Raw genomic sequence first — 26,689 nt, 5'->3', positions numbered from 1 at the left:
GAATTTTATGTTCAAGTTTCCAGCATTTCCTTTAACAAAATAAGGATCTTGATAAATCAACCATGGAACAAAGAAACCAAATATGGACATAGAGTATGAATTCTTTTGGAGATGTTTGAAAATAATTTTGATATTTTTCACCCTAATTTCTTAAAAATTTTGGAGTAACAAAATTTTCTCTTTTTTAACTTTATAACTTTGAAGGTTATAATTCAAAAATATGCTATTTTCAAGTATATCAGGTAACATATTCCTTTTCTTTTTAAAAAGATTTTATTTATTTATTTGACAGAGCTAGATCACAAGTAGGCAGAGAGGCAGGCAGAGAGAGAAGGGAAGCATGCTCTCCACTGAGCAGAGAGCCAGATGCTGGGCTCCATCCCAGGACCCTGAGATCACGACCTGAGCCGAAGGCAGAGGCTTAACCCACTGAGCCACCCAGGTGCCCCAGGTAACATATTCTTGCATAGTATTTTCATGCATGTAAAGTTAGGAATTAAGAAATTACAACTTTTGAAGACAAAGTTTAAAGATGTTATTTGAGCAAGACACTTAAAAATTAGCTACTCCGGGGATGCCTGGTGGCTCAGTTGGTTGGACGACTGCCTTGGGCTCAGGTCATGATCCCGGAGTCCTGGGATTGAGTCCCGCATCGGGCTCCCAGCTCCATGGGGAGTCTGCTTCTCTCTCTGACCTTCTCCTTGCTCATGCTCTCTCTCACTGTATCTCTCTCAAATAAATAAATAAAATCTTAAAAAAAAAATTAGCTACTCGGGCTACTCAAATTCCTATGGCTTTGTGAAAAATCTTTAAATTTGGAAGGGAGAAAGTACATAAAAAATAAATACTTTTTGGTAAATCACACTCAGTAATAGAATTGTGAAACACAATAACATGATACTATACTAAATGAAAACCACTAACCTAAACATATTCGATAGAGTTTATATATTTAGAAGTACAGCAACTTAACCATTTGGGCCACTAAATGATCCGGATATGATTATATTTCAAATATTCATTATGCTATATACCATTGGAAAGATGCTAATAAACTGAATAAAGTGCAGGGTTTTCTTGCCCATTTTCAGTAGTAACTTAAACTTTGCCTCGTGAGCCTGTCAGAGAATGCACAGGAAACATTTTCCACCATGAAGCAATGTCGCTAAAAGAGCGACATCGTGCACAGAACTGGTGTGAGAGTACCTGATACCAGGGATGTGAGGGGAGGCAGCAAGGGGACGTGGTTACTGTTCTTCATGCTATACAGAACAGAAAGCTCCACTCTGGGCGAATGTCCCTTTATCTTGCCAGGTGAGCTACTCTCAAAGAGGGAAGGAAATTCTTCTAACAAGTTTTGTTCTTTCTGAAACCACAAATATAATTACTCTGATTATTTGCCTCCTATCTTCCTTTGATGGGACTGTCCTAGTGGAGAAGAGATGTGATTTAGAAGCAAGCACTCTTGAATTCGCATCACTGTTCTGATTAATTAGTCTACGATCTTGGGCAAAAAACTTGCTTCATCTTCAGCTTTCTCAACAACAACAATTTCATGCCTTTCTGTTGCAAAGATTAAAGTAGAATTTTTTGAAAATACAATGGATAACATTAACAGGTATCTACTCAATAGATAAGCTTCCATAGGTATTTTATATCAAGACGGTATTACATTACTCCTGAGTTTCTACTCATGAAGCTGAGGCAAAGTAAGAATTACTTGTTCTCATGGTTTTTTGGATCAGATCAGACAAACGTTTTCGCCGAGTCTGGAAGGATTTTCCTTCAGTGGTCTAGAATTCAGTGTCCTATCTATGTTAAACATTTCTAAATAGATTGCATTGTTCTGAAACCAGTGTCTTGCTGACTGGTAGAATTAATGGGTTACTCATCAAGATTCTAAGCAAAACAAGCTGAGACTTTTTATCAGCAAGCTATTCACTTAATGTATGTTCCTATATAATATAGTTTTTATGCTTAAAGTATTTCTAGTAGAAATGTTTGCTTAATAGTCAAAATAAGTTTCCATGTTTATGCTGTTTTGAGTTACACAATTTGATTTGTAATCTACTTATTTAGCATAATTACAGTCCTGAATTATTATTATTATTGTTATTTTAAGATTTTATTTATTTATTTGACAGACCGCGATCATAAGTAGGCAGAGATGCAGGCAGAGAGAGAGGAAGGGAAGCATGCTCTCCACTGAGCAGAGAGCCAGATGCTGGGCTCCATCCCAGGACCCTGAGATCACGACCTGAGCCGAAGGCAGAGGCTTTAACCCACTGAGCCACCCAGGTGCCCCTAGAGTACTGAATATTATTATCCCCATTTAATAAATAATACAACTAAGTCATAGGTTAACTAAAATGTTAGCACAAACTGTAATTGGTGGATTAGAATTCAAATGTAAACTTTTCTACTCCAAACTGTGCTTTTTCCATCATGCTTGACTTATTCATTATGTTGTCACTTCTTGAGTAATCAAACAACTGTTCACTGAGAACCGGCTATGTAATCAGTATTGTACCATGCTTGGAAACACAGAGGTGAACAAAGCAGATCAATCCCCACAGTCACAGAACTTAAGAGCCTTATAACTTTAGGTAATAGAGGTATATCAGCTGCCTGAGAGACAAAGGTTCTTATACCAGGCCTCAAATCCTTAGCAATTCTTTAGGAAAAACAGAATTTCTAGAACCTCTAACTTTATATTTACAGTGATTTATGTTTAAGCAGCCATATCTAATGCATTCTTGAGGCATGTTATGTTTTCCTTTCTAATGACATTGAGAAGGTCCACTTTCCCACTGTAATAGTTGCAGTATGATCCATATTTTCCACAAGAACTTCTGTAATAAGAGCTTTGAATCTTGTCTTTCTATCATGTCTATCTGCGGGCAATACATACTTTCCAACCATTTCTAAGAGTGTATGCTTTAGTCAAGAGCTTATGAATGTGATTTCACCTTTCACTGTGGTCATGCCTGATATTCCAAATGTCTTTACTGGTAACAACCTAGACACTCTGAACAAAATACAAACACCAAATATATGACAAGGAGACCTCAGAAAGTAAATAAAACCAGGCAGCTTCTGTAGCAGAGTTGAAGCTTGGTAGAAGGGATCAGTATGGGCTGAGTTTCCCATTTTTATGTTTTTTTTCCTTGAGGATAGGCTAAGATTGGTACCAGTTAGGGCAACTAACACTCCTAAAGAAATCTAACAGCTCTTGTGATGTAAAGAAGAAGAGGATAGTGTTTGGGGCAAAAAGAAGTCACTGTAAAGTGAGAATGGAATGCCTCATGTTCTGTGTATAAACTCTCCCTAAGCCTCTGGCTGTCTCCAGAACTTCACCTGCACAAGCAGAATCCAAGGAGCCCAACTAAGATTTGAACTGAAATGGGGCTGGAGCTGCTGCCCCAAGGTGGAGCTTGCAGTTGGGGAATCCAACCAAATTAATTGCTTGATAAGACAAAAACATCAGTATTTTTTGAGGACTATCATAAAATACGCAGATTCACAATATAACATTCACAATGTCTGAAAAACAACCCCAAATTACTCAACCTCTGGAGAAACAGAAAAATACCAATGTAACCCAGTAGCAAAACAAGCAAAACCTCAGCAATGACTGATGTTTAATAATAGAATTGAGGTAGGGAGCAGATGAGTGTTTCCCTTTATTCACCTTTGCTATATATGTATAAATTTTCAGATAAAAATATAGAAGAAACAAGTCAGTGATGATTAGACCTTCCATTCCTCCACCATTCTTTAATCTCCATTTCTTCAATTTAAAAAGATTCTACTTTAAATCTCTTACTGGTGGTCACACTTTTTAATCTTAATGTTTCATATAGTGCTTAGCATATGGTAGGCTTTCAGAAAATATATTACAGTTAAGAAAGGGTAATAAATTTAAGATCCTTTGTGTTTTCCTACAGAACACCAATTAGTTATTTTGGTTAGTATCTTGTGAGTAAATGTGATTCCAATGATTTTTTTTTTTTTAACCTTCATGAGGATTTGCAAATATGACCAGTGGCATCAGCACCCCAATTTTGACCAGAACCTATTTGTAGATGACTCATTCCTCTCTGGATAAAACACCACCTCAATGGACTTTGCTTAGAAGCAAAGACCTAACTGACATACTTGAATTCATTTTACTCTCTCTATATACCATTACACAAACTGAAAGGGTAAATGTGGTATACTTTTAATTGTGTGTCATTAGATGCATATTTCCTTGTAAGCATAAGCTCTATGATGGTTGATTTTTTTTTTATTTTATTTATTTGACAGAGAGAAATTACAACTAGGCAGAGAGAGAGGAGGAAGCAGGCTCCCTGCGGAGCAGAGAGCCAGATGCGGGGCTCGATCCCAGGACCCTGGGATCATGACCTGAGCTGAAGGCAGAGGCCCTAACCCACTGAGCCACCCAGGTGCATCTGTGATGGTTGATTTTATGTAGCAATTTGGGCAAAAGTGAATGCCCTGGTATTTACTCAACACTATTCCTGTGTGTGACTGTAAAGGTGTTTCTGGTTGAAATTAACATTTGAATTAGCAGATCCAGTAACCTGGGTTGTCCTTCCCCCTGAGGGTGGGCCTCATGTAATCTGTTCAAGTCCTGAAAAGAACAAAAAGGATAAGTAAAAGAGAATTCACCCCTCAGGCCAATCTTTGAGCTAGGACTTCAGTCCTCTGTCTTCAAATTTGGTCTTGGGTTGGCTCTTCTGGTTCTCAAGCTTTTAGACTTGGGCAGGAACTATTCTATTTTCTCTGTTGGGTCTCCAAGTTGGACCCAAGGATCTGGGTATTTCTCAGTCTCCATAAGGTGGTGAGCCAAGTCTTTATCATAAATGCTTAATTACGTGTGTGTACTTATATATGGATATCTATCTACATCTGTATCTATATAACTATATCTTTACCTAATCGCTTTCTGTCCTCTCTCTCTCCCCCTCTTTCCTATTGGTTCTGTTTCTCTGGTGAATCCAGACCACTGCAGGTTTGATCTTGTGTCAAGAGAAATGTAACATGAATTAGTACAGTTGATAAGGGGTCACTTCAGAAATTTGTTTTCCATAATATAATTAGTTTCATCTTACTAGAGATTTTAAAGTATTTATCTAAATATTACAAATGATTATTCTCTCATGCTTGTAAACCTAGTTTGTTCATATGCCATCAAGATTGCATGGAGCCTAGTTTTCCAATTTCATCATAATTTTCTTTGCAAAGGAGATACGTGGTAAATAAATTCTTGGGAAACAACATGTTTGATGAGTCTGAAAGAGAGGTGGCAATATTCCTTATGTTTACATCCTTGTGACAAAATAAGATAGAAAAATAAGGTAAAATATTTTACCCGAGATAAAAACTATTCTCTCAACTTTTTAACTCTCATATTAATAATTTACTGTGACTTCTTAAAATTTATAATATGAATTTTCTAAAGTCATCTCGGCATTTTCAGGCTCCTTAATAGTCAACCTGAGAACAATTTACCCAGATAGTGATTAATTTCCTATTTAGGCAGCTATATATGCCCTCTTTGTCTGTACAGAAGTTTGTTTTTTGTATGCAAAAGGGGAAAAAAAAGATAGCATTCAATAACAAAAGCATCTTACCATGTGTTCAAGAATCTTTACTAAAATACCACTTCTCTGATAAAAATTCAACTCATTCTTAAGATGAAAAAACAGAAAACATTTGAGGTTGCCCAGGAGCTACCATCTCTTCTTGTCTGTGAAGTAACAATGAGAAACATTTTGTATTTCAGTTTGTTAGAGAAGTGAAGATAATTCTAGAATGGAAGTAATACATCAAAAGTATATTTTCTTAGTATTCTTAAAACTTAGTGCTAGAAATCTTTGTATCTAAATTTTTTTAAATGTATTTTTATATATTCTCAGGTACGTAAGAAAAAACCTGCACCTTTTCTCCAAAATAATAACAGTATTTATTAGGCACAGTACTTAGTTTTAAAAGACTTTCTTGTGTTATATGAATTGATCCCCACAACAATTCAATTAGATAGATAACACAGATATAGTTATGAGGACTTTGATCCTCAGAGAAATGATAAATAATAATAAATGACTTTTATAAAGTTGAGTCTGGAATCAGAACATAGAAATATTATTGTTCCAAAATTTGGTTTGTCCTTATCCAAAAACATTTTTGAAAAGGGGGGGAGAGCTTTTGAAAATTAGGGGAAAACACACACACACACACAAAATGTATTTGCACACTGAGACTAACAATAAAAATTGAATCAATTTTGTAATATTCTTAATTAACTAATTAAATGACTAATACTCCCAATGATATTAGATAGGTGTGATCTTTGTCATCAAACCTTCAAAAGAGCAAATTCATTAGTAATTAAACCATGCCATGAAATTAATTTTTAAATACCCTATGCCCTTCCTAGAAGAGCTACCTCATCAGTAGTAATTTTTGTTTTTGTAAGTTTTGAAATGGTATCAGTAGGGATTTCAATAAAATCCTTTTGAGTCTCATAAATGCACTTTTGCAATGGACAGTTTTCTTTATTGGTAATTAAATGACCCACTAGAACACCATTTCCATCCAATAGGAGATTTGTTGTTATGTGTCCCAAATATTATTTGGGTCTAGTTTATGAATTAGTCTTTGCAGCCTCCATTTGGAAAACACATTAGTCAATGATCTACCCAGAAAAGATGTCCTTAAATTTTACAGAATCATATTTAAGTTTCACTTTAATATTCATGTTATTCAGATCACTGATCTGAAGGGCAAGATAGAGTGTTGAGAGTTTGTACCATAGTTCCATCACAACTATAGCTGACATAGACCTTCAGGGAATCACTTAACTTCTCTGCCTCTATCTTTTTTGTAAAATGACAATAACTACCCCATTAGCTTATCATAAGGATTAAATTGTTCTCTTCTAAGGAAAACACTTAGACCAAAACCTGCTCACAGTCCATGCTAAGTAAGTATTACTGTACGTTGTTGTTGTTGTACATTCATAGCCTGGAATTTAGCTTCTGCCTCTTCTGTTGACCCACTACCTGCACAACAGCAACACCTTAGTTAGCTTACAGAGCAGTAAAGGCCCATACAAATAAACTAAAACTTTCAGTAAATAATGCATGAACTTCTTTTTTTTTTTTTTTTTTTTTTTTTTTTTCTTTTAAGTTTTTATTTTAATTCCAGTTAGTTGACATACAGTGTCATACTAGTTTCAGGTGTACAATACAGCGATTCAATAATTCTATACATAAATAAGACTACTTTGATATTCTTGATTTAATAATAGAGATATATACTCAGAGAACATTAATATAATGCAAGCATACATTTCTATTCTACTTCCATTTACTAATCAAATAAACTAATATTATAAATGCTAGATGTTTAATATCATACAGATGATAAGGCTAATTTTATTTTATTTTATTTTATTTTTTTATTTTTTTTTCCAATTTATTTATTTTCAGAAAAACAGTATTCATTATTTTTTCACCACACCCAGTGCTCCATGCAAGCTGTGCCCTCTATAATACCCACCACCTGGTACCCCAACCTCCCACCCCCCCCCACTTCAAACCCCTCAGATTGTTTTTCAGAGTCCATAGTCTCTCATGGTTCATCTCCCCCTCCAATTTACCCAAAAGCACATACCCTCCCCAATGTCCATAACCCTACCCCCCTTCTCCCAACCCCCCTCCCCCCAGCAACCCACAGTTTGTTTCGTGAGATTAAGAGTCACTTATGGTTTCTCTCCCTCCCTATCCCATCTTGTTTCATGGATTCTTCTCCTACCCACTTAAGCCCCCATGTTGCATCACCACTCCCTCATATCAGGGAGATCATATGATAGTTGTCTTTCTCCGCTTGACTTATTTCGCTAAGCATGATACGCTCTAGTTCCATCCATGTTGTCGCAAATGGCAAGATTTCGTTTCTTTTGATGGCTGCATAGTATTCCATTGTGTATATATACCACATCTTCTTGATCCATTCATCTGTTGATGGACATCTAGGTTCTTTCCATAGTTTGGCTATTGTGGACATTGCTGCTATAAACATTCGGGTGCATGTGCCCCTTTGGATCACTACGTTTGTATCTTTAGGGTAAATTCCCAGTAGTGCAATTGCTGGGTCATAGGGCAGTTCTATTTTCAACATTTTGAGGAACCTCCATGCTGTTTTCCAGAGTGGTTGCACCAGCTTGCATTCCCACCAACAGTGTAGGAGGGTTCCCCTTTCTCCGCATCCTCGCCAGCATCTGTCATTTCCTGACTTGTTGATTTTAGCCATTCTGACTGGTGTGAGGTGATATCTCATTGTGGTTTTGATTTGTATTTCCCTGATGCCGAGTGATATGGAGCACTTTTTCATGTGTCTGTTGGCCATCTGGATGTCTTCTTTGCAGAAACGTCTGTTCATGTCCTCTGCCCATTTCTTGATTGGATTATTTGTTCTTTGGGTGTTGAGTTTGTTAAGTTCTTTATAGATTTTGGACACTAGTCCTTTATCTGATATGTCGTTTGCAAATATCTTCTCCCATTCTGTCAGTTGTCTTTTGGTTTTGTTAACTGTTTCCTTTGCTGTGCAAAAGCTTTTGATTTTGATGAAATCCCAAAAGTTCATTTTTGCCCTTGCTTCCCTTGCCTTTGGCGATGTTCCTAGGAAGATGTTGCTGCGGCTGAGGTCGAAGAGGTTGCTGCCTGTGTTCTCCTCAAGGATTTTGATGGATTCCTTTCTCACATTGAGGTCCTTAATCCATTTTGAATCTATTTTTGTGTGTGGTGTAAGGAAATGGTCCAATTTCATTTTTCTGCACGTGGCTGTCCAATTTTCCCAACACCATTTATTGAAGAGGCTGTCTTTTTTCCATTGGACATTCTTTCCTGCTTTGTCGAAGATTAGTTGACCATAGAGTTGAGGGTCTATTTCTGGGCTCTCTATTCTATTCCATTGGTCTATGTGTCTGTTTTTGTGCCAGTACCATGCTGTCTTGATGATGACAGCTTTGTAATAAAGCTTGAAGTCCGGAATTGTGATGCCACCAACTTTGGCTTTGTTTTTCAATATCCCTTTGGCTATTCGAGGTCTTTTCTGGTTCCATATAAATTTTAAAATTATTTGTTCCATTTCTTTGAAGAAGATGGATGGTACTTTGATAGGAATTGCATTAAATGTGTAGATTGCTCTAGGTAACATAGACATTTTCACAATATTTATTCTTCCAATCCAGGAGCATGGAACATTTTTCCATTTCTTTGTGTCTTCCTCAATTTCTTTCATGAGTACTTTATAGTTTTCTGAGTATAGATTCTTAGCCTCTTTGGTTAGGTTTATTCCTAGGTATCTTATGGTTTGGGGTGCAATTGTAAATGGGATTGACTCCTTAATTTCTCTTTCTTCTGTCTTGTTGTTGGTGTAGAGAAATGCAACTGATTTCTGTGCATTGATCTTATATCCTGACACTTTACTGAATTCCTGTATAAGTTCTAGCAGTTTTGGAGTGGAGTCTTTTGGGTTTTCCACATAGAGTATCATATCATCCGCGAAGAGTGATAATTTGACTTCTTCTTTGCCGATTTGGATGCCTTTAATTTCCTTTTGTTGTCTGATTGCTGAGGCTAGGACTTCTAGTACTATGTTGAATAGCAGTGGTGATAATGGACATCCCTGCCGTGTTCCTGACCTTAGTGGAAAAGCTTTCAGTTTTTCTCCATTGAGAATGATATTTGCAGTGGGTTTTTCATAGATGGCTTTGATGATATTGAGGTATGTGCCCTCTATCCCTACACTTTGAAGGGTTTTGATCAGGAAGGGATGCTGTACTTTGTCAAATGCTTTTTCAGCATCTATTGAGAGTATCATATGGTTCTTGTTCTTTCTTTTATTGATGTGTTGTATCACATTGACTGATTTGCGGATGTTGAACCAACCTTGCAGCCCTGGGATAAATCCCACTTGGTCGTGGTGAATAATCCTTTTAATGTACTGTTGAATCCTATTGGCTAGTATTTTGGTGAGAATTTTCGCATCTGTGTTCATCAAGGATATTGGTCTATAGCTCTCTTTTTTGATGGGATCCTTGTCTGGTTTGGGGATCAAGGTGATGCAGGCCTCATAAAATGAGTTTGTGAGTTTTCCTTCCATTTCTATTTTTTGGAACAGTTTCAGGAGAATAGGAATTAGTTCTTCTTTAAATGTTTGGTAGAATTCCCCCGGGAAGCCGTCTGGCCCTGGGCTTTTGTTTGTTTGGAGATTTTTAATGACTGTTTCAATCTCCTTACTGGTTATGGGTCTGTTCAGGCTTTCTATTTCTTCCTGGTTCAATTTTGGTAGTTTATATGTTTCTAGGAATGCATCCATTTCTTCCAGATTGTCAAATTTGTTGGCGTAGAGTTGCTCATAGTATGTTCTTATAATAGTTTGTATTTCTTTGGTGTTAGTTGTGATCTCTCCTCTTTCATTCATGATTTTATTTATTTGGGTCCTTTCTCTTTTCTTTTTGATAAGTCTGGCCAAGGGTTTATCAATTTTATTAATTCTTTCAAAGAACCAGCTCCTAGTTTGGTTGATTTGTTCTATTGTTTTTTTGGTTTCTATTTCATTGATTTCTGCTCTGATCTTTATGATTTCTCTTCTCCTGCTGGGCTTAGGGTTTCTTTCTTGTTCTTTCTCCAGCTCCTTTAGGTGTAGGGTTAGGTTGTGTACCTGAGACCTTTCTTGTTTCTTGAGAAAAGCTTGTACCGCTATATATTTTCCTCTCAGGACTGCCTTTGTTGTGTCCCACAGATTTTGAACCGTTGTATTTTCATTATCATTTGTTTCCATGATTTTTTTCAATTCTTCTTTAATTTCCCGGTTGACCCATTCATTCTTTAGAAGGATGCTGTTTAGTCTCCATGTATTTGTGTTCTTTCCAAACTTCCTCTTGTGGTTGAGTTCTAGTTTCAGAGCATTGTGGTCTGAAAATATGCAGGGAATGATCCCAATCTTTTGATACCGGTTGAGTCCTGATTTAGGACCGAGGATGTGATCTATTCTGGAGAATGTTCCATGTGCACTAGAGAAGAATGTGTATTCTGTTGCTTTGGGATGAAATGTTCTGAATATATCTGTGATGTCCATCTCATCCAGTGTATCATTTAAGGCCTTTATTTCCCTGTTGATCTTTTGCTTGGATGATCTGTCCATTTCAGTGAGGGGAGTGTTAAAGTCCCCTACTATTATTGTATTATTGTTGATGTGTTTCTTTGATTTTGTTATTAATTGGTTTATATAGTTGGCTGCGCCCACGTTGGGGGCATAGATATTTAAAATTGTTAGATCTTCTTGTTGGACAGACCCTTTGAGTATGATATAGTGTCCTTCCTCATCTCTTATTATAGTCTTTGGCTTAAAATCTAATTGATCTGATATAAGGATTGCCACTCCTGCTTTTTTCTGATGTCCATTAGCATGGTAAATTCTTTTCCACCCCCTCACTTTAAGTCTGGAGGTGTCTTCGGGTTTAAAATGAGTTTCTTGGAGGCAACATATAGATGGGTTTTGTTTTTTTATCCATTCTGATACCCTGTGTCTTTTGATTGGGGCATTTAGCCCATTAACATTCAGGGTAACTATTGAGAGATATGATTTTAGTGCCATTGTATTGCCTGTAAGGTGACTGTTACTGTATATTGTCTCTGTTCCTTTCTGATCTACCACTTGTAGGCTCTCTCTTTGCTTAGAGGACCCCTTTCAGTATTTCCTGTAGAGCTGGTTTGGTGTTTGCAAATTCTTTCAGTTTTTGTTTGTCCTGGAAGCTTTTAATCTCTCCTTCTATTTTCAATGATAGCCTAGCTGGATATAGTATTCTTGGCTGCATGTTTTTCTCGTTTAGTGCTCTGAAAATGTCATGCCAGCTCTTTCTGGCCTGCCAGGTCTCTGTGGATAAGTCAGCTGCCAATCTAATACTTTTACCATTGTATGTTACAGACTTCTTTTCCCGGGCTGCTTTCAAGATTTTCTCTTTGTCACTAAGGCTTGTAAGTTTTACTATTAGGTGACGGGGTGTGGGCCTATTCTTATTGATTTTGAGGGGCGTTCTCTGAACCTCCTGAATTTTGATGCTCGTTCCCTTTGCCATATTGTGGAAATTCTCCCCAATAATTCTCTCCAGTATACCTTCTGCTCCCCTCTCTCTTTCTTCTTCTTCTGGAATCCCAATGATTCTAATGTTGTTTCGTCTTATGGTGTCACTTATCTCTCGAATTCTCCCCTCATGGTCCAGTAGCTGTTTGTCCCTCTTTTGCTCAGCTTCTTTATTCTCTGTCATTTGGTCTTCTATATCGCTAATTCTTTCTTCTGCCTCATTTATCCTAGCAGTGAGAGCCTCCATTTTTGATTGAACTTCATTAATAGCCTTTTTGATTTCAACTTGGTTAGATTTTAGTTCTTTTATTTCTCCAGAAAGTGCTTTTATATCTCTGGAGAGGGTTTCTCTAATATCTTCCATGCCTTTTTCAAGCCCGGCTATAACCTTGAGAATTGTCATTTTGAACTCTAGATCTGACATATTACCAATGTCTGTATTGATTAGGTCCCTAGCCTTCGGTACTGCCTCTTGTTCTTTTTTTTGTTGTGAATTTTTCCGCCTTGTCATTTTGTCCAGCTAAGAGTATATGAGGGAGCAAGTAAAATACTAAAAGGGTGGCAACAATCCCAGGAAAATATGCTTTAACCAAATCAGAAGAGATCCCAAATCATGTGGGGGGATTTCTCGCCCCTCACGATTGGGTGAGGGATCTCCTCTGATTGGGATCTCCTTTAATTGGGATCTCCCAATCTCTTCTGATTGGGATCTCCCAATCTCTTCTGTTTGGGATCTCTTCTGATTTGGGGATAAAAAGAGGTTCAAAAAGAAAGAAAGAAAAAAAGAAAAAAAGAATTTAAAAAAAGAGATTGAATTAAAAATTCAATCAAGAATTTAAAAAAGAGTTAAGATAAAAAAGATTGAAGAGATTAGGATCTCTTCTGATTTGGGGATAAAAAGAGGTTCAAAAAGAAAGAAAGAAAAAAAAAGAATTAAAAAAAGAAAATGAATAAAGAAAAGTATAAAAAAGCAAAATATATATATATTAGATAATCTAGTTAAAAAACGTTAAAAAAGAAAAGGGTAAAATTATAAAAAATTTTAGCAGAAGAAGAGAAAAAAAATGAAAAAGAAAAAAAAATAAATTAACTGCAAGACTAAAAAATCACCGGCCGAAAGCCATGAGTTCCGTGGTTTGTTTTCTCCTCCTCTGGAATTCTGCTGCTCTCTCCTTGGTATTGAAACTGCACTCCTTGGTAGGTGAACTTGGTCTTGCCTGGATTTCTTGTTGATCTTCTGGGGGAGGGGCCTGGTGTAGTGATTCTCAAGTGTCTTTGCCCCAGGCGGAATTACACCGCCCTTACCAGGGGCCGGGGCTGAGTGATCTGCTCGGCTTTGCTTTCAGGAGCTTTTGTTCCCTGAGCGCTTTCCGTAGAGTTCCGGAGGACGGGAATACAAATGGCGGCCTCCTGGTCTCCGGCCCGGAGGAGCCGAGAGCCCAGGGCCCTGCTCCCCTGTGCGCCCTCAGCGAACTGCTCCTGGTAACTCGCGTCTGCCTAACCTCCTGCCGCGCTCCGAGCTCACCAAGCTTGCGACCGGTTCAAGGCAACTCCGAGCTGCGAGCTTACTGTCGGCTCTGTCTCTGCAGCCGGCTTTCCCGTTCCAATAACCGCAAGCTCTGCGACACTCAGACACCCCCGATCCTTCTGTGACCCCGCGGGACCTGAGGTCACGCCGACCCCGTGTGGGCTTCGCCCCGGTTTAGCGTCCGGAGCGATGTCCCTCAGCGGAACAGACTTTTAAAAGTCCTGATTTTGTGCTCCGTTGCTCCGCCGCTTGCCGGGAGCCGGCCCCTCCCCCCCGGGGTCTCTCTTCCCGTCGCTTTGGATTCACTTCTCCGCCAGTCCTACCTTTCAGAAAGTGGTTGTTTTTCTGTTTCTAGAATTGCTGTTCTTCTTCTCTTCGATCTGCCGATGGATTTGCAGGTGTTTGCAATCTTTAGATAAGCTCTCTAGCTGATCTCCTGCTAGCTGAGGTAGTCTCAGCCTGCTACTTCTCCGCCATCTTGACTCCTCAATGCATGAACTTCTTTTTCTCCTCCATGGCAATTATAGTGGAATGTAGCCTTTCCTATAAAGACTTAAACATCTAAAAGTAACTTAGGAGGTATCCAGCAAATTTTTCTAGGTTAACTTTTCCCCCCAACCCTTCATGTATGTATAATTTATTTATAAATATTTAAAAAATATTTCAAATATTTATCCTAATTAAAATATAAAATGAGAGATATAAGATAGAGAAATATTTCTGCAAAGCAGTGGAAAATAGGAAAGGGTTTGAATGGTCATTTTCAGAGAAGAATTGCTAAAACTATACATGCAAGTTTCTGTATCTCCTAAAGGACAGAATAAACCTAGCGGGAGGTTCAGTGTTGTTTTCTTAGATGATATCTACAATTTCTATACAGAATGAAATGTAGAATACCAATGTTTTTGGAAATGAAAAACGTATTAGTTGAAACACTAGACACTTAGTTTTTAAAATTTTTTATTTAAATTTAATTAATTAATATATAATGTATTATTAGTTTCAGAGGTAGAGGTCAGTGATTTATCAGTCTTATATAATACCCATTGCTCTTTACATCACATGCCCTCCTTAATGTCCATTACCCAATTGCCCAATACCCCAAACCCCCTGCCCTCCAGCAACCCTGTTTGTTTCCTATGAGTCTCTTATGGTTTGTATCCTCTGAATTCATCTTGTTTTATTTTTTCCCTTTCTTCCCCTATGATCCTCTGTTATATTCCTTAAATTCCACATACAAATGAGATCATATAATAATTGTCTTTCTCTGATTGCCTTATTTCATTTAGCATAATACCCTGTAGTTCTATCCACAGTGTTGCAAATGGCAAGATTTCATTTTTTTGTGGTGATGGCTGCATAATATTCCAATGTGTATATATATGACATCTTTTTTATCCATTCTTCTGTCAATGGACATCTGGGCTTTTTCCACAGTTTGGCTATTGTGAACATTGCTGCTATAAACACTGGACAGCAGAGGTCCCTTTGAATCACTACATTTGTATCTTTGGGGTAAATACCTCATGCAATAGCTGGGTCATAGGGTAGCTATTTGAAAGTTTTTGAGGAACCTCCATGCTGTTTTCCAGAGTGGCTGCACCAGCTTGCATTCCCACCAACAGTATAGGAGGGTCCCCCTTCCTCCACATCTCACCAACACCTGTCATTTCTTGACTTGTTAATTTTGGCCATTCTGACTAGTGTGAGGTGGTATCTCATCATTGTTTTGATTTGTATTTCCCTGATGCTGAATGGTGTTGAGAATTTTTTCATGCATCTGTTGGCCATTTGTATGTCTTCTTTGGAGAAATGTCTTCACGTCTTCTTGACTTGACACTTTAATTCAACAAACTCTTTTAGGACCTTTCAGACAGTATTTGTTTTCCATAGTGTGGTTGTAGTGCCTGTGTTCACTGTGGTGTTGAATCCTGAGAGATATGAGGGCCAGCTTCCCTAAGCTATATTTTCTTTGCTCCTTGTTTTCCACATCACCCTAAGACTAAGTGTTATTTTACATACAGGTTAACCTAATTTACAGGATGACATAAGTTCTAATTCAGGTAACTTTCTAGTTTCAGTAAGCCTGTCATCATTTTCCAGTCACAATTTCTTTATTGGTGAAACAGGGATAAATGACTCATCACTCTCAGGATTGTGGTACGAATGAAATTATGTGATATGTGTGAATGTACTTGGTAAGCGGTGCTGTTATTTCAACTGTCTTGACAACTATAGAATATAACCAAAACATACAGAATCACTAATATGGATAAATTGGTATTTCTAAGCACCAAGGTAACATGGATTATTGAATAAATGATTTTAGATTCCTTAGCTAACTACATAGTTAAAAAACTAATGGGGCCTCATACCATATCCTAAAATAAATTACAGGTAGATAAAGGACTAAAATATAAAGGAATAAATAAGAGAACTAGAAGAAAAATCGAGATGACTTTTATCTGATCATGGTGTTAGAAGGACTTTCTCAGCATAAATGTGAAAAAAGAAACCCCAATTCTTAAAATTAATGGTTTGAAACATGAAAATTAAAAACACCTTTCATGATAATGTGCCCAGTGGCCAAGGCCGCTCACTTTGAGATAGCCACAACCAGATTTAAGAAACAGCTTCGCCACTTATTAGCTATGACCTTGGGCAAGATATTTAACTTCTATAGGCCTCAATTTTCTGATCAGTAAAATAGTCGCAATAGTAATAATATTAATAAGAACAACAACATTTACTTACACAGTAACTACCACATATAATGGTTTTTATAAGCAATAAATAAAATAATATCCATGAAGCACTTAGCCTAAGCAATGAAAGCAAAAAAAGGGGAGATATTTAGAATATATATATGGCAAATGAAGATTTAACATCATTAATTTAAAAAGATTTCTTATACATTTACATGAAAAAGATGAATCAAGAAAAGACCACGAACATGTAATTCACACAATATACAATAGATAACAGTATCAGAGCTAGAGATGAACTTTACCTCTGATTGTTAGGAATAGGAGTGATTCTTTTTAGTCTGTTTATTTTTCATTTTCCAAATCATCCACAATTTAAAAAAGTACTTTTTTGTGTTTCAGGTAAAAAAAAAAAAAAGAAGAGGAAATTATTTTATTTATTTAAATTACAGAAAGATAAATGTCTCAAATGAGTATGTTGACAAATTTTCCAGGGTCTACTCTTCCTTTACTATCTAAATTTAAAGGTTGATCCCCTGTCTCGCATGCCTTCAGGAAATCAAATACTTCACAGTATTTCTGAAGATTCCTAGAATGTTCATTCCTACATGTCTTGGTTTTTGTTTATTGTCTTTCATCCTGAGACACTTTTCTGAAATATCTCTCTCCACCTTGTAAGTGCTTGTCCTTGTCCTGCTTCAGTCAATCCTAGAAGACTAAGAGATAGAAAGAGGAGAGGGAAAGAAGATTGAAATAACTAACTGCTGAGTCTTTGACAACAATATCAGCATACTATTCTCATTAGCATACTAAAAACAGTCCCTCATATGAAGTACACATATATATAATGATTGAAAAATGTCATTTCTTAAATTCCATATTAAGGTGTTTGTCATCTATGCAGTTTACCTTTCTAAATCTGAGGTGGAGTTTAGGGACATATTTTAAAGGAAAACATGATTATATTAGTCTGCAGATATCCAGACTACTATTTCAAATAGATTGCTATCTCTTATTTGTGCGTGCTTCTGCCTTTCCTTCTTCTTCTTCTTCTCCTTTTTTTTTTTTTTTTTTTTATTGCTGTCATCCCATGACCTTTAGCTGGGAGACATATATAAAGATTGCATGCTAATGTTTCAACTGATCCCTTTCATTGTTGTTGGTAAGTTTTATACATACGGTTCTTATTGTCCTTGTAGAAGGGAGAGGTAAAATCAATTTCCTCTTCAACATATTGATAAACAACTCCAGATATAAGAGGTAGGGAGGAGAAACTAGATTTACCTCTGTGTGACCTACATAGGAATGCTGGAAAAAATTAATTCCAGAATATTATGTCAACATTCCTTGAAGTTGTGGATATGATTTACATAGTAGGTCTTCTCCATCCACCCAGCTACTTTCATCTTGATACTGTAAATTGCTTTCATTTTCCCCCTCCGATCTGTGTGCTTGAGGTATTGTTGTGATAAATTATGGAGGTACAGAACTGAAAATGGTGTGTAGATTGTCTAAGAAATTGAGTGCAGTCAGCCTTAAAAGTGGTGGATGATGTGCGAAAGCAGCTACCTCACCCTGGCCATGTCCCATATGTCGTCAAGGAACAGCTGCTTTTAACTTTGCCTTTTGCCCAGAGCATGAGAGCTGCTGGATTTATTGAATTAATAACCACTCCATTATGTGTGTTTTGTTTTCCTGTGACCATGAAATCTGGCTATAATGTTAGGAAAGTGTAAGACAGGTCTCCTTAACAAACAAGGCGGTATCTTTTTTTTTGGTCATTATTTAATACTTAATCTTTTCGGTAGAAAATAATAGGGAAATCCTTTCAAATCTGGAATAGAATGTTCCTAGCAATATTGAGTTAAAAAGGCATTTTATGGGTTACACAGATAGATAGAAACTGGCTTTCACTATGATTTGTAGTCTGGAGCATAGCTACTGACTGCAATGTGTTTGTGATTGAGTAGGGTTTTTTTCTTTTTTTAACCTGTATTCTCTTTCTTTCTTTCTTTCAAGACAGAATATTACATATATACTTTTTTCCTAGATGAACATCTGAATAGTTTCTGCAGGAAATGAGGGCAAAATAGAACACTATCTTCCTTTTACAACCTAGGTCATTTCCTGAGGAGTTTTGAATTCAGCACGAAGGGCAGGATTTTAGCAGGGGAGGAATGCAGCACATGTGGAAAAGGTTGTCCTGGCGACCTTTGATTCTTTTGTCCAAGAAGGTGCGAGATAAGTCTTCTATCAAGAAGTTTCAGTCTGGGCCATTTTGATTAATGGCATTTTTTTTTTCTTTCCTCCTTTCTTCTTCTTTTTCTTTTTTCGTGTGTGGGTGATTTTTTTTTTAAAGATCAGGCCAACCCACTATTGTTCATGTTCTCTCTCTTCCACCACAATTTTATAAAAAAATACAGAAGGTAAATGGACATTCTTTTTATCAGCTGTGTTTCAGCTCCTGGTTACTTCCATGTTCTCACTAACAAGTGTCAGAAATAGTTGCCTTTTGAAGGCCTACAGAATAATAGCTTTGGATTTTTTTTTTCTTAAAAGGAAAAGTAATAAAGATAGTCAAGTTTATTGTGAAAGACAGCCTAAAAGATGACTTATTTGAAGCACTTCATTTGAATATGGGGAAACTGAGGCTCAGAAAAGAATTTTTAATTTGCTTAAAACTATATAAATGATTATAACACCTTTGCACTGATTCCCAATCAGTGTTTTATCTATTGCAAGACTAAGGAGAAGGGCCAGTGATTTTCTTAAGAAATTGAATCTTCTTTTTATTTGTTTATAATACAATTATCTCAAACTACTAAACAATAAAGTCAGACTTCTCTTACGTACTCTTAAAATTATATATATATTTTAAAGCTGGGACACAAAACTCTGGTGTATTAAAGTGGTTATAGCAATGCTTCGCAAAAAACTATGACTCTGAAATGCCTTCTGAATCAGTGGAGTAAAGTTAAATTTTGTTCACCATACTATATTTTACTCTATTATCTTTGTAACCTGGGTAATGTGAAATAATTTCCTATGCCTACTGTGAGCTGGCACTGTGCTGAGTGCTGCCAGCCATCTGAACAACTCTCAGTAACAGGTACTACAGTACCCATTTTACAAACTAGAAAAATGAGAATTATATTTTAGCAATTCCAAGTCCTAAAAGTCAGTGATTGCACTGGGATTCATATTCTGTTCTATAGTGATTGAAAGTTCAAGCTGTTTCCATTATATCAGCTTACCGCCTTTTATGTAAAACATGTGTTAAATAAATTAGTACTCATATTCAGAATGAACAGTAAAACAGTGAATCTGTTGCATTTGCCTTTAAAATATTATTCAAAGAAAAACTGAATCTCCTTTTCTGGGACCCACCTTCCACCAAACACAAACTCATAGACATTCAGATACACAGAGTCACTCAGTCACTCAAGTTACTCTGTAAAATCAACTGCTAAGGGACTGAAAATTGTCTGTATTATTGGTTAAAATTCAGGAATGGGTAGTGCTTTTCTTTCATAATTTTATTGTAATTTCTGGGGCTACTTAAACAGATGAAAATATTGCTGAAAGAGATTTTTAAATCTACTTATGTATATGATAAATTACAAAAAGTAGATTTAACTTCACCAGAATTCCTGGCTTCCAGAATCAAAATATTTATTGGTAATTACCCATACAAAATATGAGAAAGCACAGATTTGGAAATTTGTTCTGTTCATATGAAGATTGCTCATTAAATTAGAATGGCATTTTGGGTCATTGTTTCTAAGTTTAAAGATTTTTTTTTTTTTTTAATTTATTTGACAGACAGAGATCACAAGTAGGCAGAGAGGCAGGCAGAGAGAGAGGAAGGGAAGCAGGTTCCCCGCTTAGCAGAAAGCCCGATGCGGGGCTCGATCCCAGGACCCTGGGATCATGACCTGAGCCGAAAGCAGAGGCTTTAACCCACTGAGCCACCCAGACACCCCCCTGTTTCTAAGTTTAACATGAAAACGAAATAAACTATTTACAGTAGGAGGGGGGTTTATATGGGGGAGTCTAGAAGTTATCTGTAGACAGGCTGACGGTGTGTTTTCCTATGGCAGTGTTAGTTAAACTTGTTCAGCAACTCACAGTTCTCTTCTCACTCTCAGTGGTCCTGGTCTGGCTGCTGTCATGTGGTCACCTGGGGAAGAAAGCCCCATGGCTCCGCACGCTTGAGGAAAGGTGAACAGAGTAAGTTATAAGATGTTTTCACATCTTTCCGAGGAAATGTTGAAAAGCACATTTTGTTTCCTACATATATTAATATTTGAAATTATTAATATGAAGTCCTTCATATAATAATCTCCTTATATTCCAAAGAACCCTGCTGTTCATTCAAATAACTTTACTCTTGCTTATAAGTCGCCTGATGAAAACAGCAATAATGGGAACATTGCCATCAATGCAACTAAATGAGGTCTTGTTTTCAACTCTAATTCCAGAGAACAAACAGAAAGGCTCTAACTCATTGGCCCATGTATCAGAGGCTTAGTTTCTCCCCAAATTCTTACATAACATAGGACAAATCCTTCTCCTGACCCTTTCCAGCAAAAACCAACACCTCCCCAAACAAAACTTCCTCTAAATCATTCACATTTTATAGCAAAAATATCTTGGACTGTGCTGTATTTTAAAAATGAAGTTGATTCATTTTAGAAAATATGTTTGTTTTTTTACCCTACTGTTAAGATGAAGCCTCAACTTTCTGATTCATCTTCATCTAAACTTCTCCCAATATAAATGAGAAATGCTGATCGCGAATGACTTTGTTATTGGGTGTGACGCTAGAGTTTCATGCCTATTTTGATATCCAACATCTAAAGACAGTTTCTGAGGATCCATTCCTTGTAGATGCAACCCTGAGATTTTTTATTTATTTATTTATTTTACTAAGACTGTGGTGGTGGTTAGTAAGGAAATCTTGGATTGATATGATAACAAATTAAAAGAGACCAGCTCCCTGCTTCCTAGTAGAGAGCCTAAACCCTGCTATTCCTGGGTACAGGAGGTTATGCGTTTGTTAGAACAGAGAGCAAAGATTAGTGTACCAAAAACTTACAGACCAGAGGATGCATCTATTAGAGAAATGCAAGAAAAAGTTGACTTTCTATGCAAACCCTTTGACCTTTGACCCTTGCTAAACACATAAAACAGCTACCTATCATACCTCTATCATACCTCTTACTAAGCTTTAAGTATTTTATTTAATTAAATTTGTAAATGAATCAAATGTGCTCACTTAGGCAAGGGGGCTTCTCCGTAACTCTGGGATTTTATTTTGATTTAGGTATGGCATCAAATTAAGCGTGAATCTTGTTAATGCCCTTGAACTGCTTTTGTAGATGTCCACAAAACCAGATGAAGACCTGCTTTACAAGGAACACAGTGATCAGAAAAGAAGGAAGTGTCCCTCCAAAAAAGCTCCATTCTAGAGAAGCAAATATTCAAATTTCCTCTGGTTAGCTTTTTAATTGTGCCCTAAATAAATAGGTCGCTGCTGTAGTGTAGACACAATTGAAAGGTTCTCAAGTCCTAAATCAACAGACTTGCTGCAACATTCTGCAGTGGCTGAGTTTCCTGGGTGGTCTTTAAGAATTGCCCCCGGGGGGTAGGCACTGTCCTAGTCTAATCCGGATGTTACAGAGGTATGTAAAATGGCATGTCTTGCGAGTTTAGTTTATGTGTTGTCTAGTCCTTCCCGTGGACAGAGACATTCCTTTAAGCTTTTTTGGAACCTCTGTGGAATGAACAGGCTGGAAAAGCTTTCCTAACGTTGATTTTCTTAATAAAAGCTTTGAAATGAGATCAGGCATTTTCGTTGAAATATGAAAATACGTACAAGACAACAGACAAACTTTTAGAATTAGAGTGCGGGTTTGAAATTTGGATGTTGAATCTGCCTGACTCTAAATCTACCATCAAGTTTTGTTTGCTTTTGCATCCCACAATCATGGTTGTCAGTTTAAAATTAATTGCAATGTTTAATTTTTTTGTTTTGAAGTGAGGGAGACGATAACAGGGCATCTGGTGCACAACGTGATATCAGCGATCACCACCTGCCATCAGTTCATCCATGTACTGGATATATAAAATAATGGGATTAATATTAATCTTTCCATGGAATTGGGAAGAAAGGCTGTGAGGAGATAACCTCTGAGACAGAGAGTGTTGGAGCCAAGGGAGAGCCCCTCCCAGCTGGATCCCCAATAAGGGAACTGACAGCACCCAGAAATACGTACACTGACGTGCCACTCCAGCAGCTGTCTTTCTAACAGCGCCGAAGGAACCTGTTTCAGTGAGCCCAGTAAATCAAAGTGGCATCTCCTTTAAGAGGTAACTGGAAGGGAAGCTGTCCAAAGTATGCATTCCATTCCTTACTGGGCCACCTGGAATTTAAAGTGAAAACGCTGGCTTTTACTTCAAATGCATAAGGAGCCTACCTCCCTGACGTGACCTTTCGCTCATTTTAGAGAATTAAATAGAGCTTACCAAAGGGTAACCTTCTCTCTTTTTCATGCACCTGCACACATCCCAAATCGAGACTGCCGAAACTAAATGATCCTTCAAAGCTTGGAAACAGTGATGACCTTTTGTGAGTAAGTCTTCCTGGAAAACATCTGGGAGGAAAGGTCTTGATAATATTAGAATCAATGTCAAAAGAGCTGATAATTTGAGAAAACGTTTAAAAATTCAGAATTTATTTTCAAATGGAATCTCAAACTCCTGGGAAAGGCAGAACTTGCTTAAAATTAAATGAAAAAGGAAATGTATTCTTGCCTTGAGCTCTATGGCTGGAGTGAAAAACCCATGCAAAGTAATTATGTGAGAGTTACAAAGATGAATATTTTAATCATTTCTTTCCAACCAGTTATTTTTGGTAAGAAATCCTGTCAAAGTGTGCCGCTTCCAATTATTCAAATAAGAAAGTCAGTGTAAATGGTTTTAATCCTCTCTAGTCCAATGAATGTGGTGTGGATGTCCTGTGGATACAGACACTCAGTTATCTTCCTTGTTGACACGCGTAAGAAAATTCCGGCTGGGCACCCATGATTTATTCTTTATATCTGGAGCTGCGCTGTAATCATTCACCTCTTTTCAAGTAGAGTTTGGCAACTTTATCTCCCTTGCAGTTTGCATTTTTTGAAAGTGAAAATATATTCTGCAGCTTTTGATGTGTTGACTGGTGGGAAGGTAGAGACCCCTGCTCTTAGTCTCTGGAGACATGGGATCAGTGGCTAAATGAAGACCTCTAGTGCTTTCTTGTTAGCCAAGATAGATCTACATCCTGATGAACCACAACTAGTCAATAGCAGAGGCTCTCAGCACATGTTCTCAGAAGCCACAAATCAGTTTTCCCTGGGACTTCGTTATCGGCATATTGTGCCCTAGGCCGTGCCCTGCTGCTGCTTGCCCGACTGTAATTTTTCCCCCAGTGAAGTTTTTAAAGTCATAGGCTGAGACCGTAACCGTGCTCTCCTGGCAACAAGGCTGTCACAAGCCTGCCAGATATCAATTGCCCATCAAATAAATTGCTGCTTTAATGTACTCAGCCTCTCACTATTAAAAGGAGGTTCAATGCCAGCAGGATTTCCCACTGTTATGTTTTCTTCCTCCAGAATTTATTTCCAAATGTCTCCTTACCTAGGGCTAGCATTTATATGATACTGATGTATGTTCAGGGGTTGGCCCACTACGTTTTTAAGTCTCCATTATTTTTGCCTGAAGTACTGCAATAGCCCCCTGATTGGTTTCCACATAACCAGTGCCTTGCCTGCCTAATCCGTTCATCCCTTGCTTCCAGAGGCATCTTCCTTAAATCTAGTCACATTTCTCGTCTTTTTAGAATTTCCCATTGGCTCTCCACAATCTCTAGAAGATCCCCTTGTGTCGGAGCCTAAGAGACCCTATAAAAATAGCATGTTATTAGGCAGAATTGCTTTCTGGGGATACCAGACTGTCCCCTGAAAGTAGTCCAATGCCCCTCCTTGGTAAAAATTATAGTTTGAATTTAGGCCCCAAAGCTGTGTTTGAAATACCTGTGTTATTGGCTTATGGTACTGCTTTTAAAAGGATTAGTGAGTTATTTTTGTGAGGGGGAGCCCCATCTCTGGCCATCCCTGATGTGCTCTGGACGGATCAACTCCTAAACACAAATTGTCCCTTTCAGCGAATAAACCGCTCTCCCCCTGAAAGCCGGGCCTCCTCTTCTCGAAGATTTCCATTACACACAGTACCCTGGAAGAAGAGACCGCTGTTTCTGCATATCCTGGTCTTGGCTGGGGTCAATTCTCATCCTCCTCTGCTCTGATGTTCTCGAGTTCTCCATTTCTCAGGGAAGCACCTTCCTCCTTCTCTGCCAATAGGAGCCATTATTCACCACCCTAAACTACAGTGTAAGAGCAGGGCACCAAATTTTAGAGCAGTATCAATGTGCGTGAGGACACCCTGGAAATAGCAAGCTATTCCTAGTTCCCCAAGTGCCCACCTCTTCAAGCCGGTGACTTTGCCTACTACACGCTGTGGTTGCCTTCGCCTGGATTCTTTTTCTTCATCCACCTGCTGAAATCTTACTCACCCCTGAAGTCTCAACTCAAACATCACCTCGTCTCTGACATTTACAAAGGCTAAAGGAAAAAATATATATATATTTATATAATAAATATATAAATTTATATAAAATATATTTATAATTTATATATAAAAAATATATATTTTTAAAGATTTTATTTATTTATTTGACAGGCAGAGATTACAAGTAGGCAGAGAGGCAGTCAGAGAGAGGGGGAAGCAGGCTCCCTGCCGAGCAGAGAGCCCGATGCGGGGCTCGATCCCAGGACCCTGGGATCATGACCTGGGCCAAAGGCAGAGGCTTTAACCCACTGAGCCACCCAGGTGCCCCGATATATATATATTTTTTTTTTCTTTTTTTTTTTTTTTAATGAGAGAGGCTTGGGAAAGAAAGCAGCAGAGTGGGAGAGATTGATCTGCTGGGGTAATTGATGGAGTCCAGTCCAGAAGGACATGATAAAGGTAAGATCAAAAGCGCAGAAGGAAAACATTGTGTGCCTGTTCGTACACATCCCCATGGGTTGTAACCATTTGTTTGCTCACAGCTCTCCTGTTCCAATGGGGTGGTGCCCTAAGCCACCATCTTCTCTTTTTCAGATCACTGTAATAACTCCCGAAGTGGCCTCCTTATTTGTACTCTGGGTCCACTCTCGAGTAAGCTCGGCACAGTGGCCAATGAAATCTTATAATGCAGTCAGATCAGGCTACACTGCTGAAAATCTCTCCAACCCATTCCATGTAGACGCCAGTGGGCCACAGGTCTCCACATGATGCGCTGCTGTTCCTTTTCCTTTAACGAGCATATGGCCGCCTCATACTATGTTTGCATTACTTATTTTTGTAGTTTATTTGTGTGAGCTCCATAAAGAAAGTTTCTGTTTACTTTTCTGCTCTATCACCAATAACAGGGACACCTAGTAAATCTTCAGTAAGTATTGTATTGAATGAGTGAGTGGATTTTCCCATGGATAGCCATACATAAAAAATAGGACCTTTGGGTAGAAGTTATAAAAACTCATAGAATTGTGTCCTGCATGATTTTGGCAAAAATCTTGGCTACCCCTAACAAAAGTCCTTTTCAATACAATTTCTTAACTACTAGCTGAACCTAGTACAGTGCTAGGTACAGAACCTATGAAGTGCTCCATAAGGACCCTACAGCTTGTAAGAGAATAAGACATTAAGGTTCTTTTCCTCACATATCTCTTTCTGAATATTCTTATACAACTTCACCAAAAAAAAAAAAAGAAAAAAATATTCACGAGGAGAAAGTAAGCAAAGTTAATGAAGTTCGTAATTTATGTTTGGATAACTAAAATCAATGGAGACAACTTCATATCTCTTTGCATGTTTATGTTTCAGTTGTTACTCTATCTATAAACTTCCATTATAATTTTTATTCTGAAAGTGGTCTCCAGTTGGTATTCAAGTTGTTTTTTCTTTATAATCTATGTTTTACAGAAACATGTCATCCTAGCTGAAGGAATCATTTTTATTTTAAACTCCAGAAAAGTGTGTTTCTTAACTGAGTCCATAACCAGTATTAGATTTTTATCTTTCACGGCACGAATGTGTCAACAGAACATTTTCATGCCAAAAGACAGTTATACCTTCTGTACCGTGAAGAGCAGAGTGGTGGCTGTTTGGGCTTTGGACAACATATCAGTGAAGTCATGTCACACATTTCTCA

General features: G+C 37.6%; 1 pseudogene; it reads right to left on the bottom strand.

The window, feature by feature from the left end:
* Nucleotides 1-24,594: 24,594 nt before the first annotated feature.
* The window catches only part of LOC122890274, a 43,590-nt pseudogene continuing 41,495 nt past the window's right edge, over nt 24,595-26,689 (bottom strand).

This window comes from Neovison vison, chromosome 11 (assembly GCF_020171115.1).
Source record: "Neovison vison isolate M4711 chromosome 11, ASM_NN_V1, whole genome shotgun sequence".
Lineage (NCBI taxonomy): Eukaryota > Metazoa > Chordata > Mammalia > Carnivora > Mustelidae > Neogale > Neogale vison.
The sequence above is the reverse complement of the archived record's forward strand: the minus strand, read 5'-3'. Positions and strand labels throughout refer to the sequence as shown.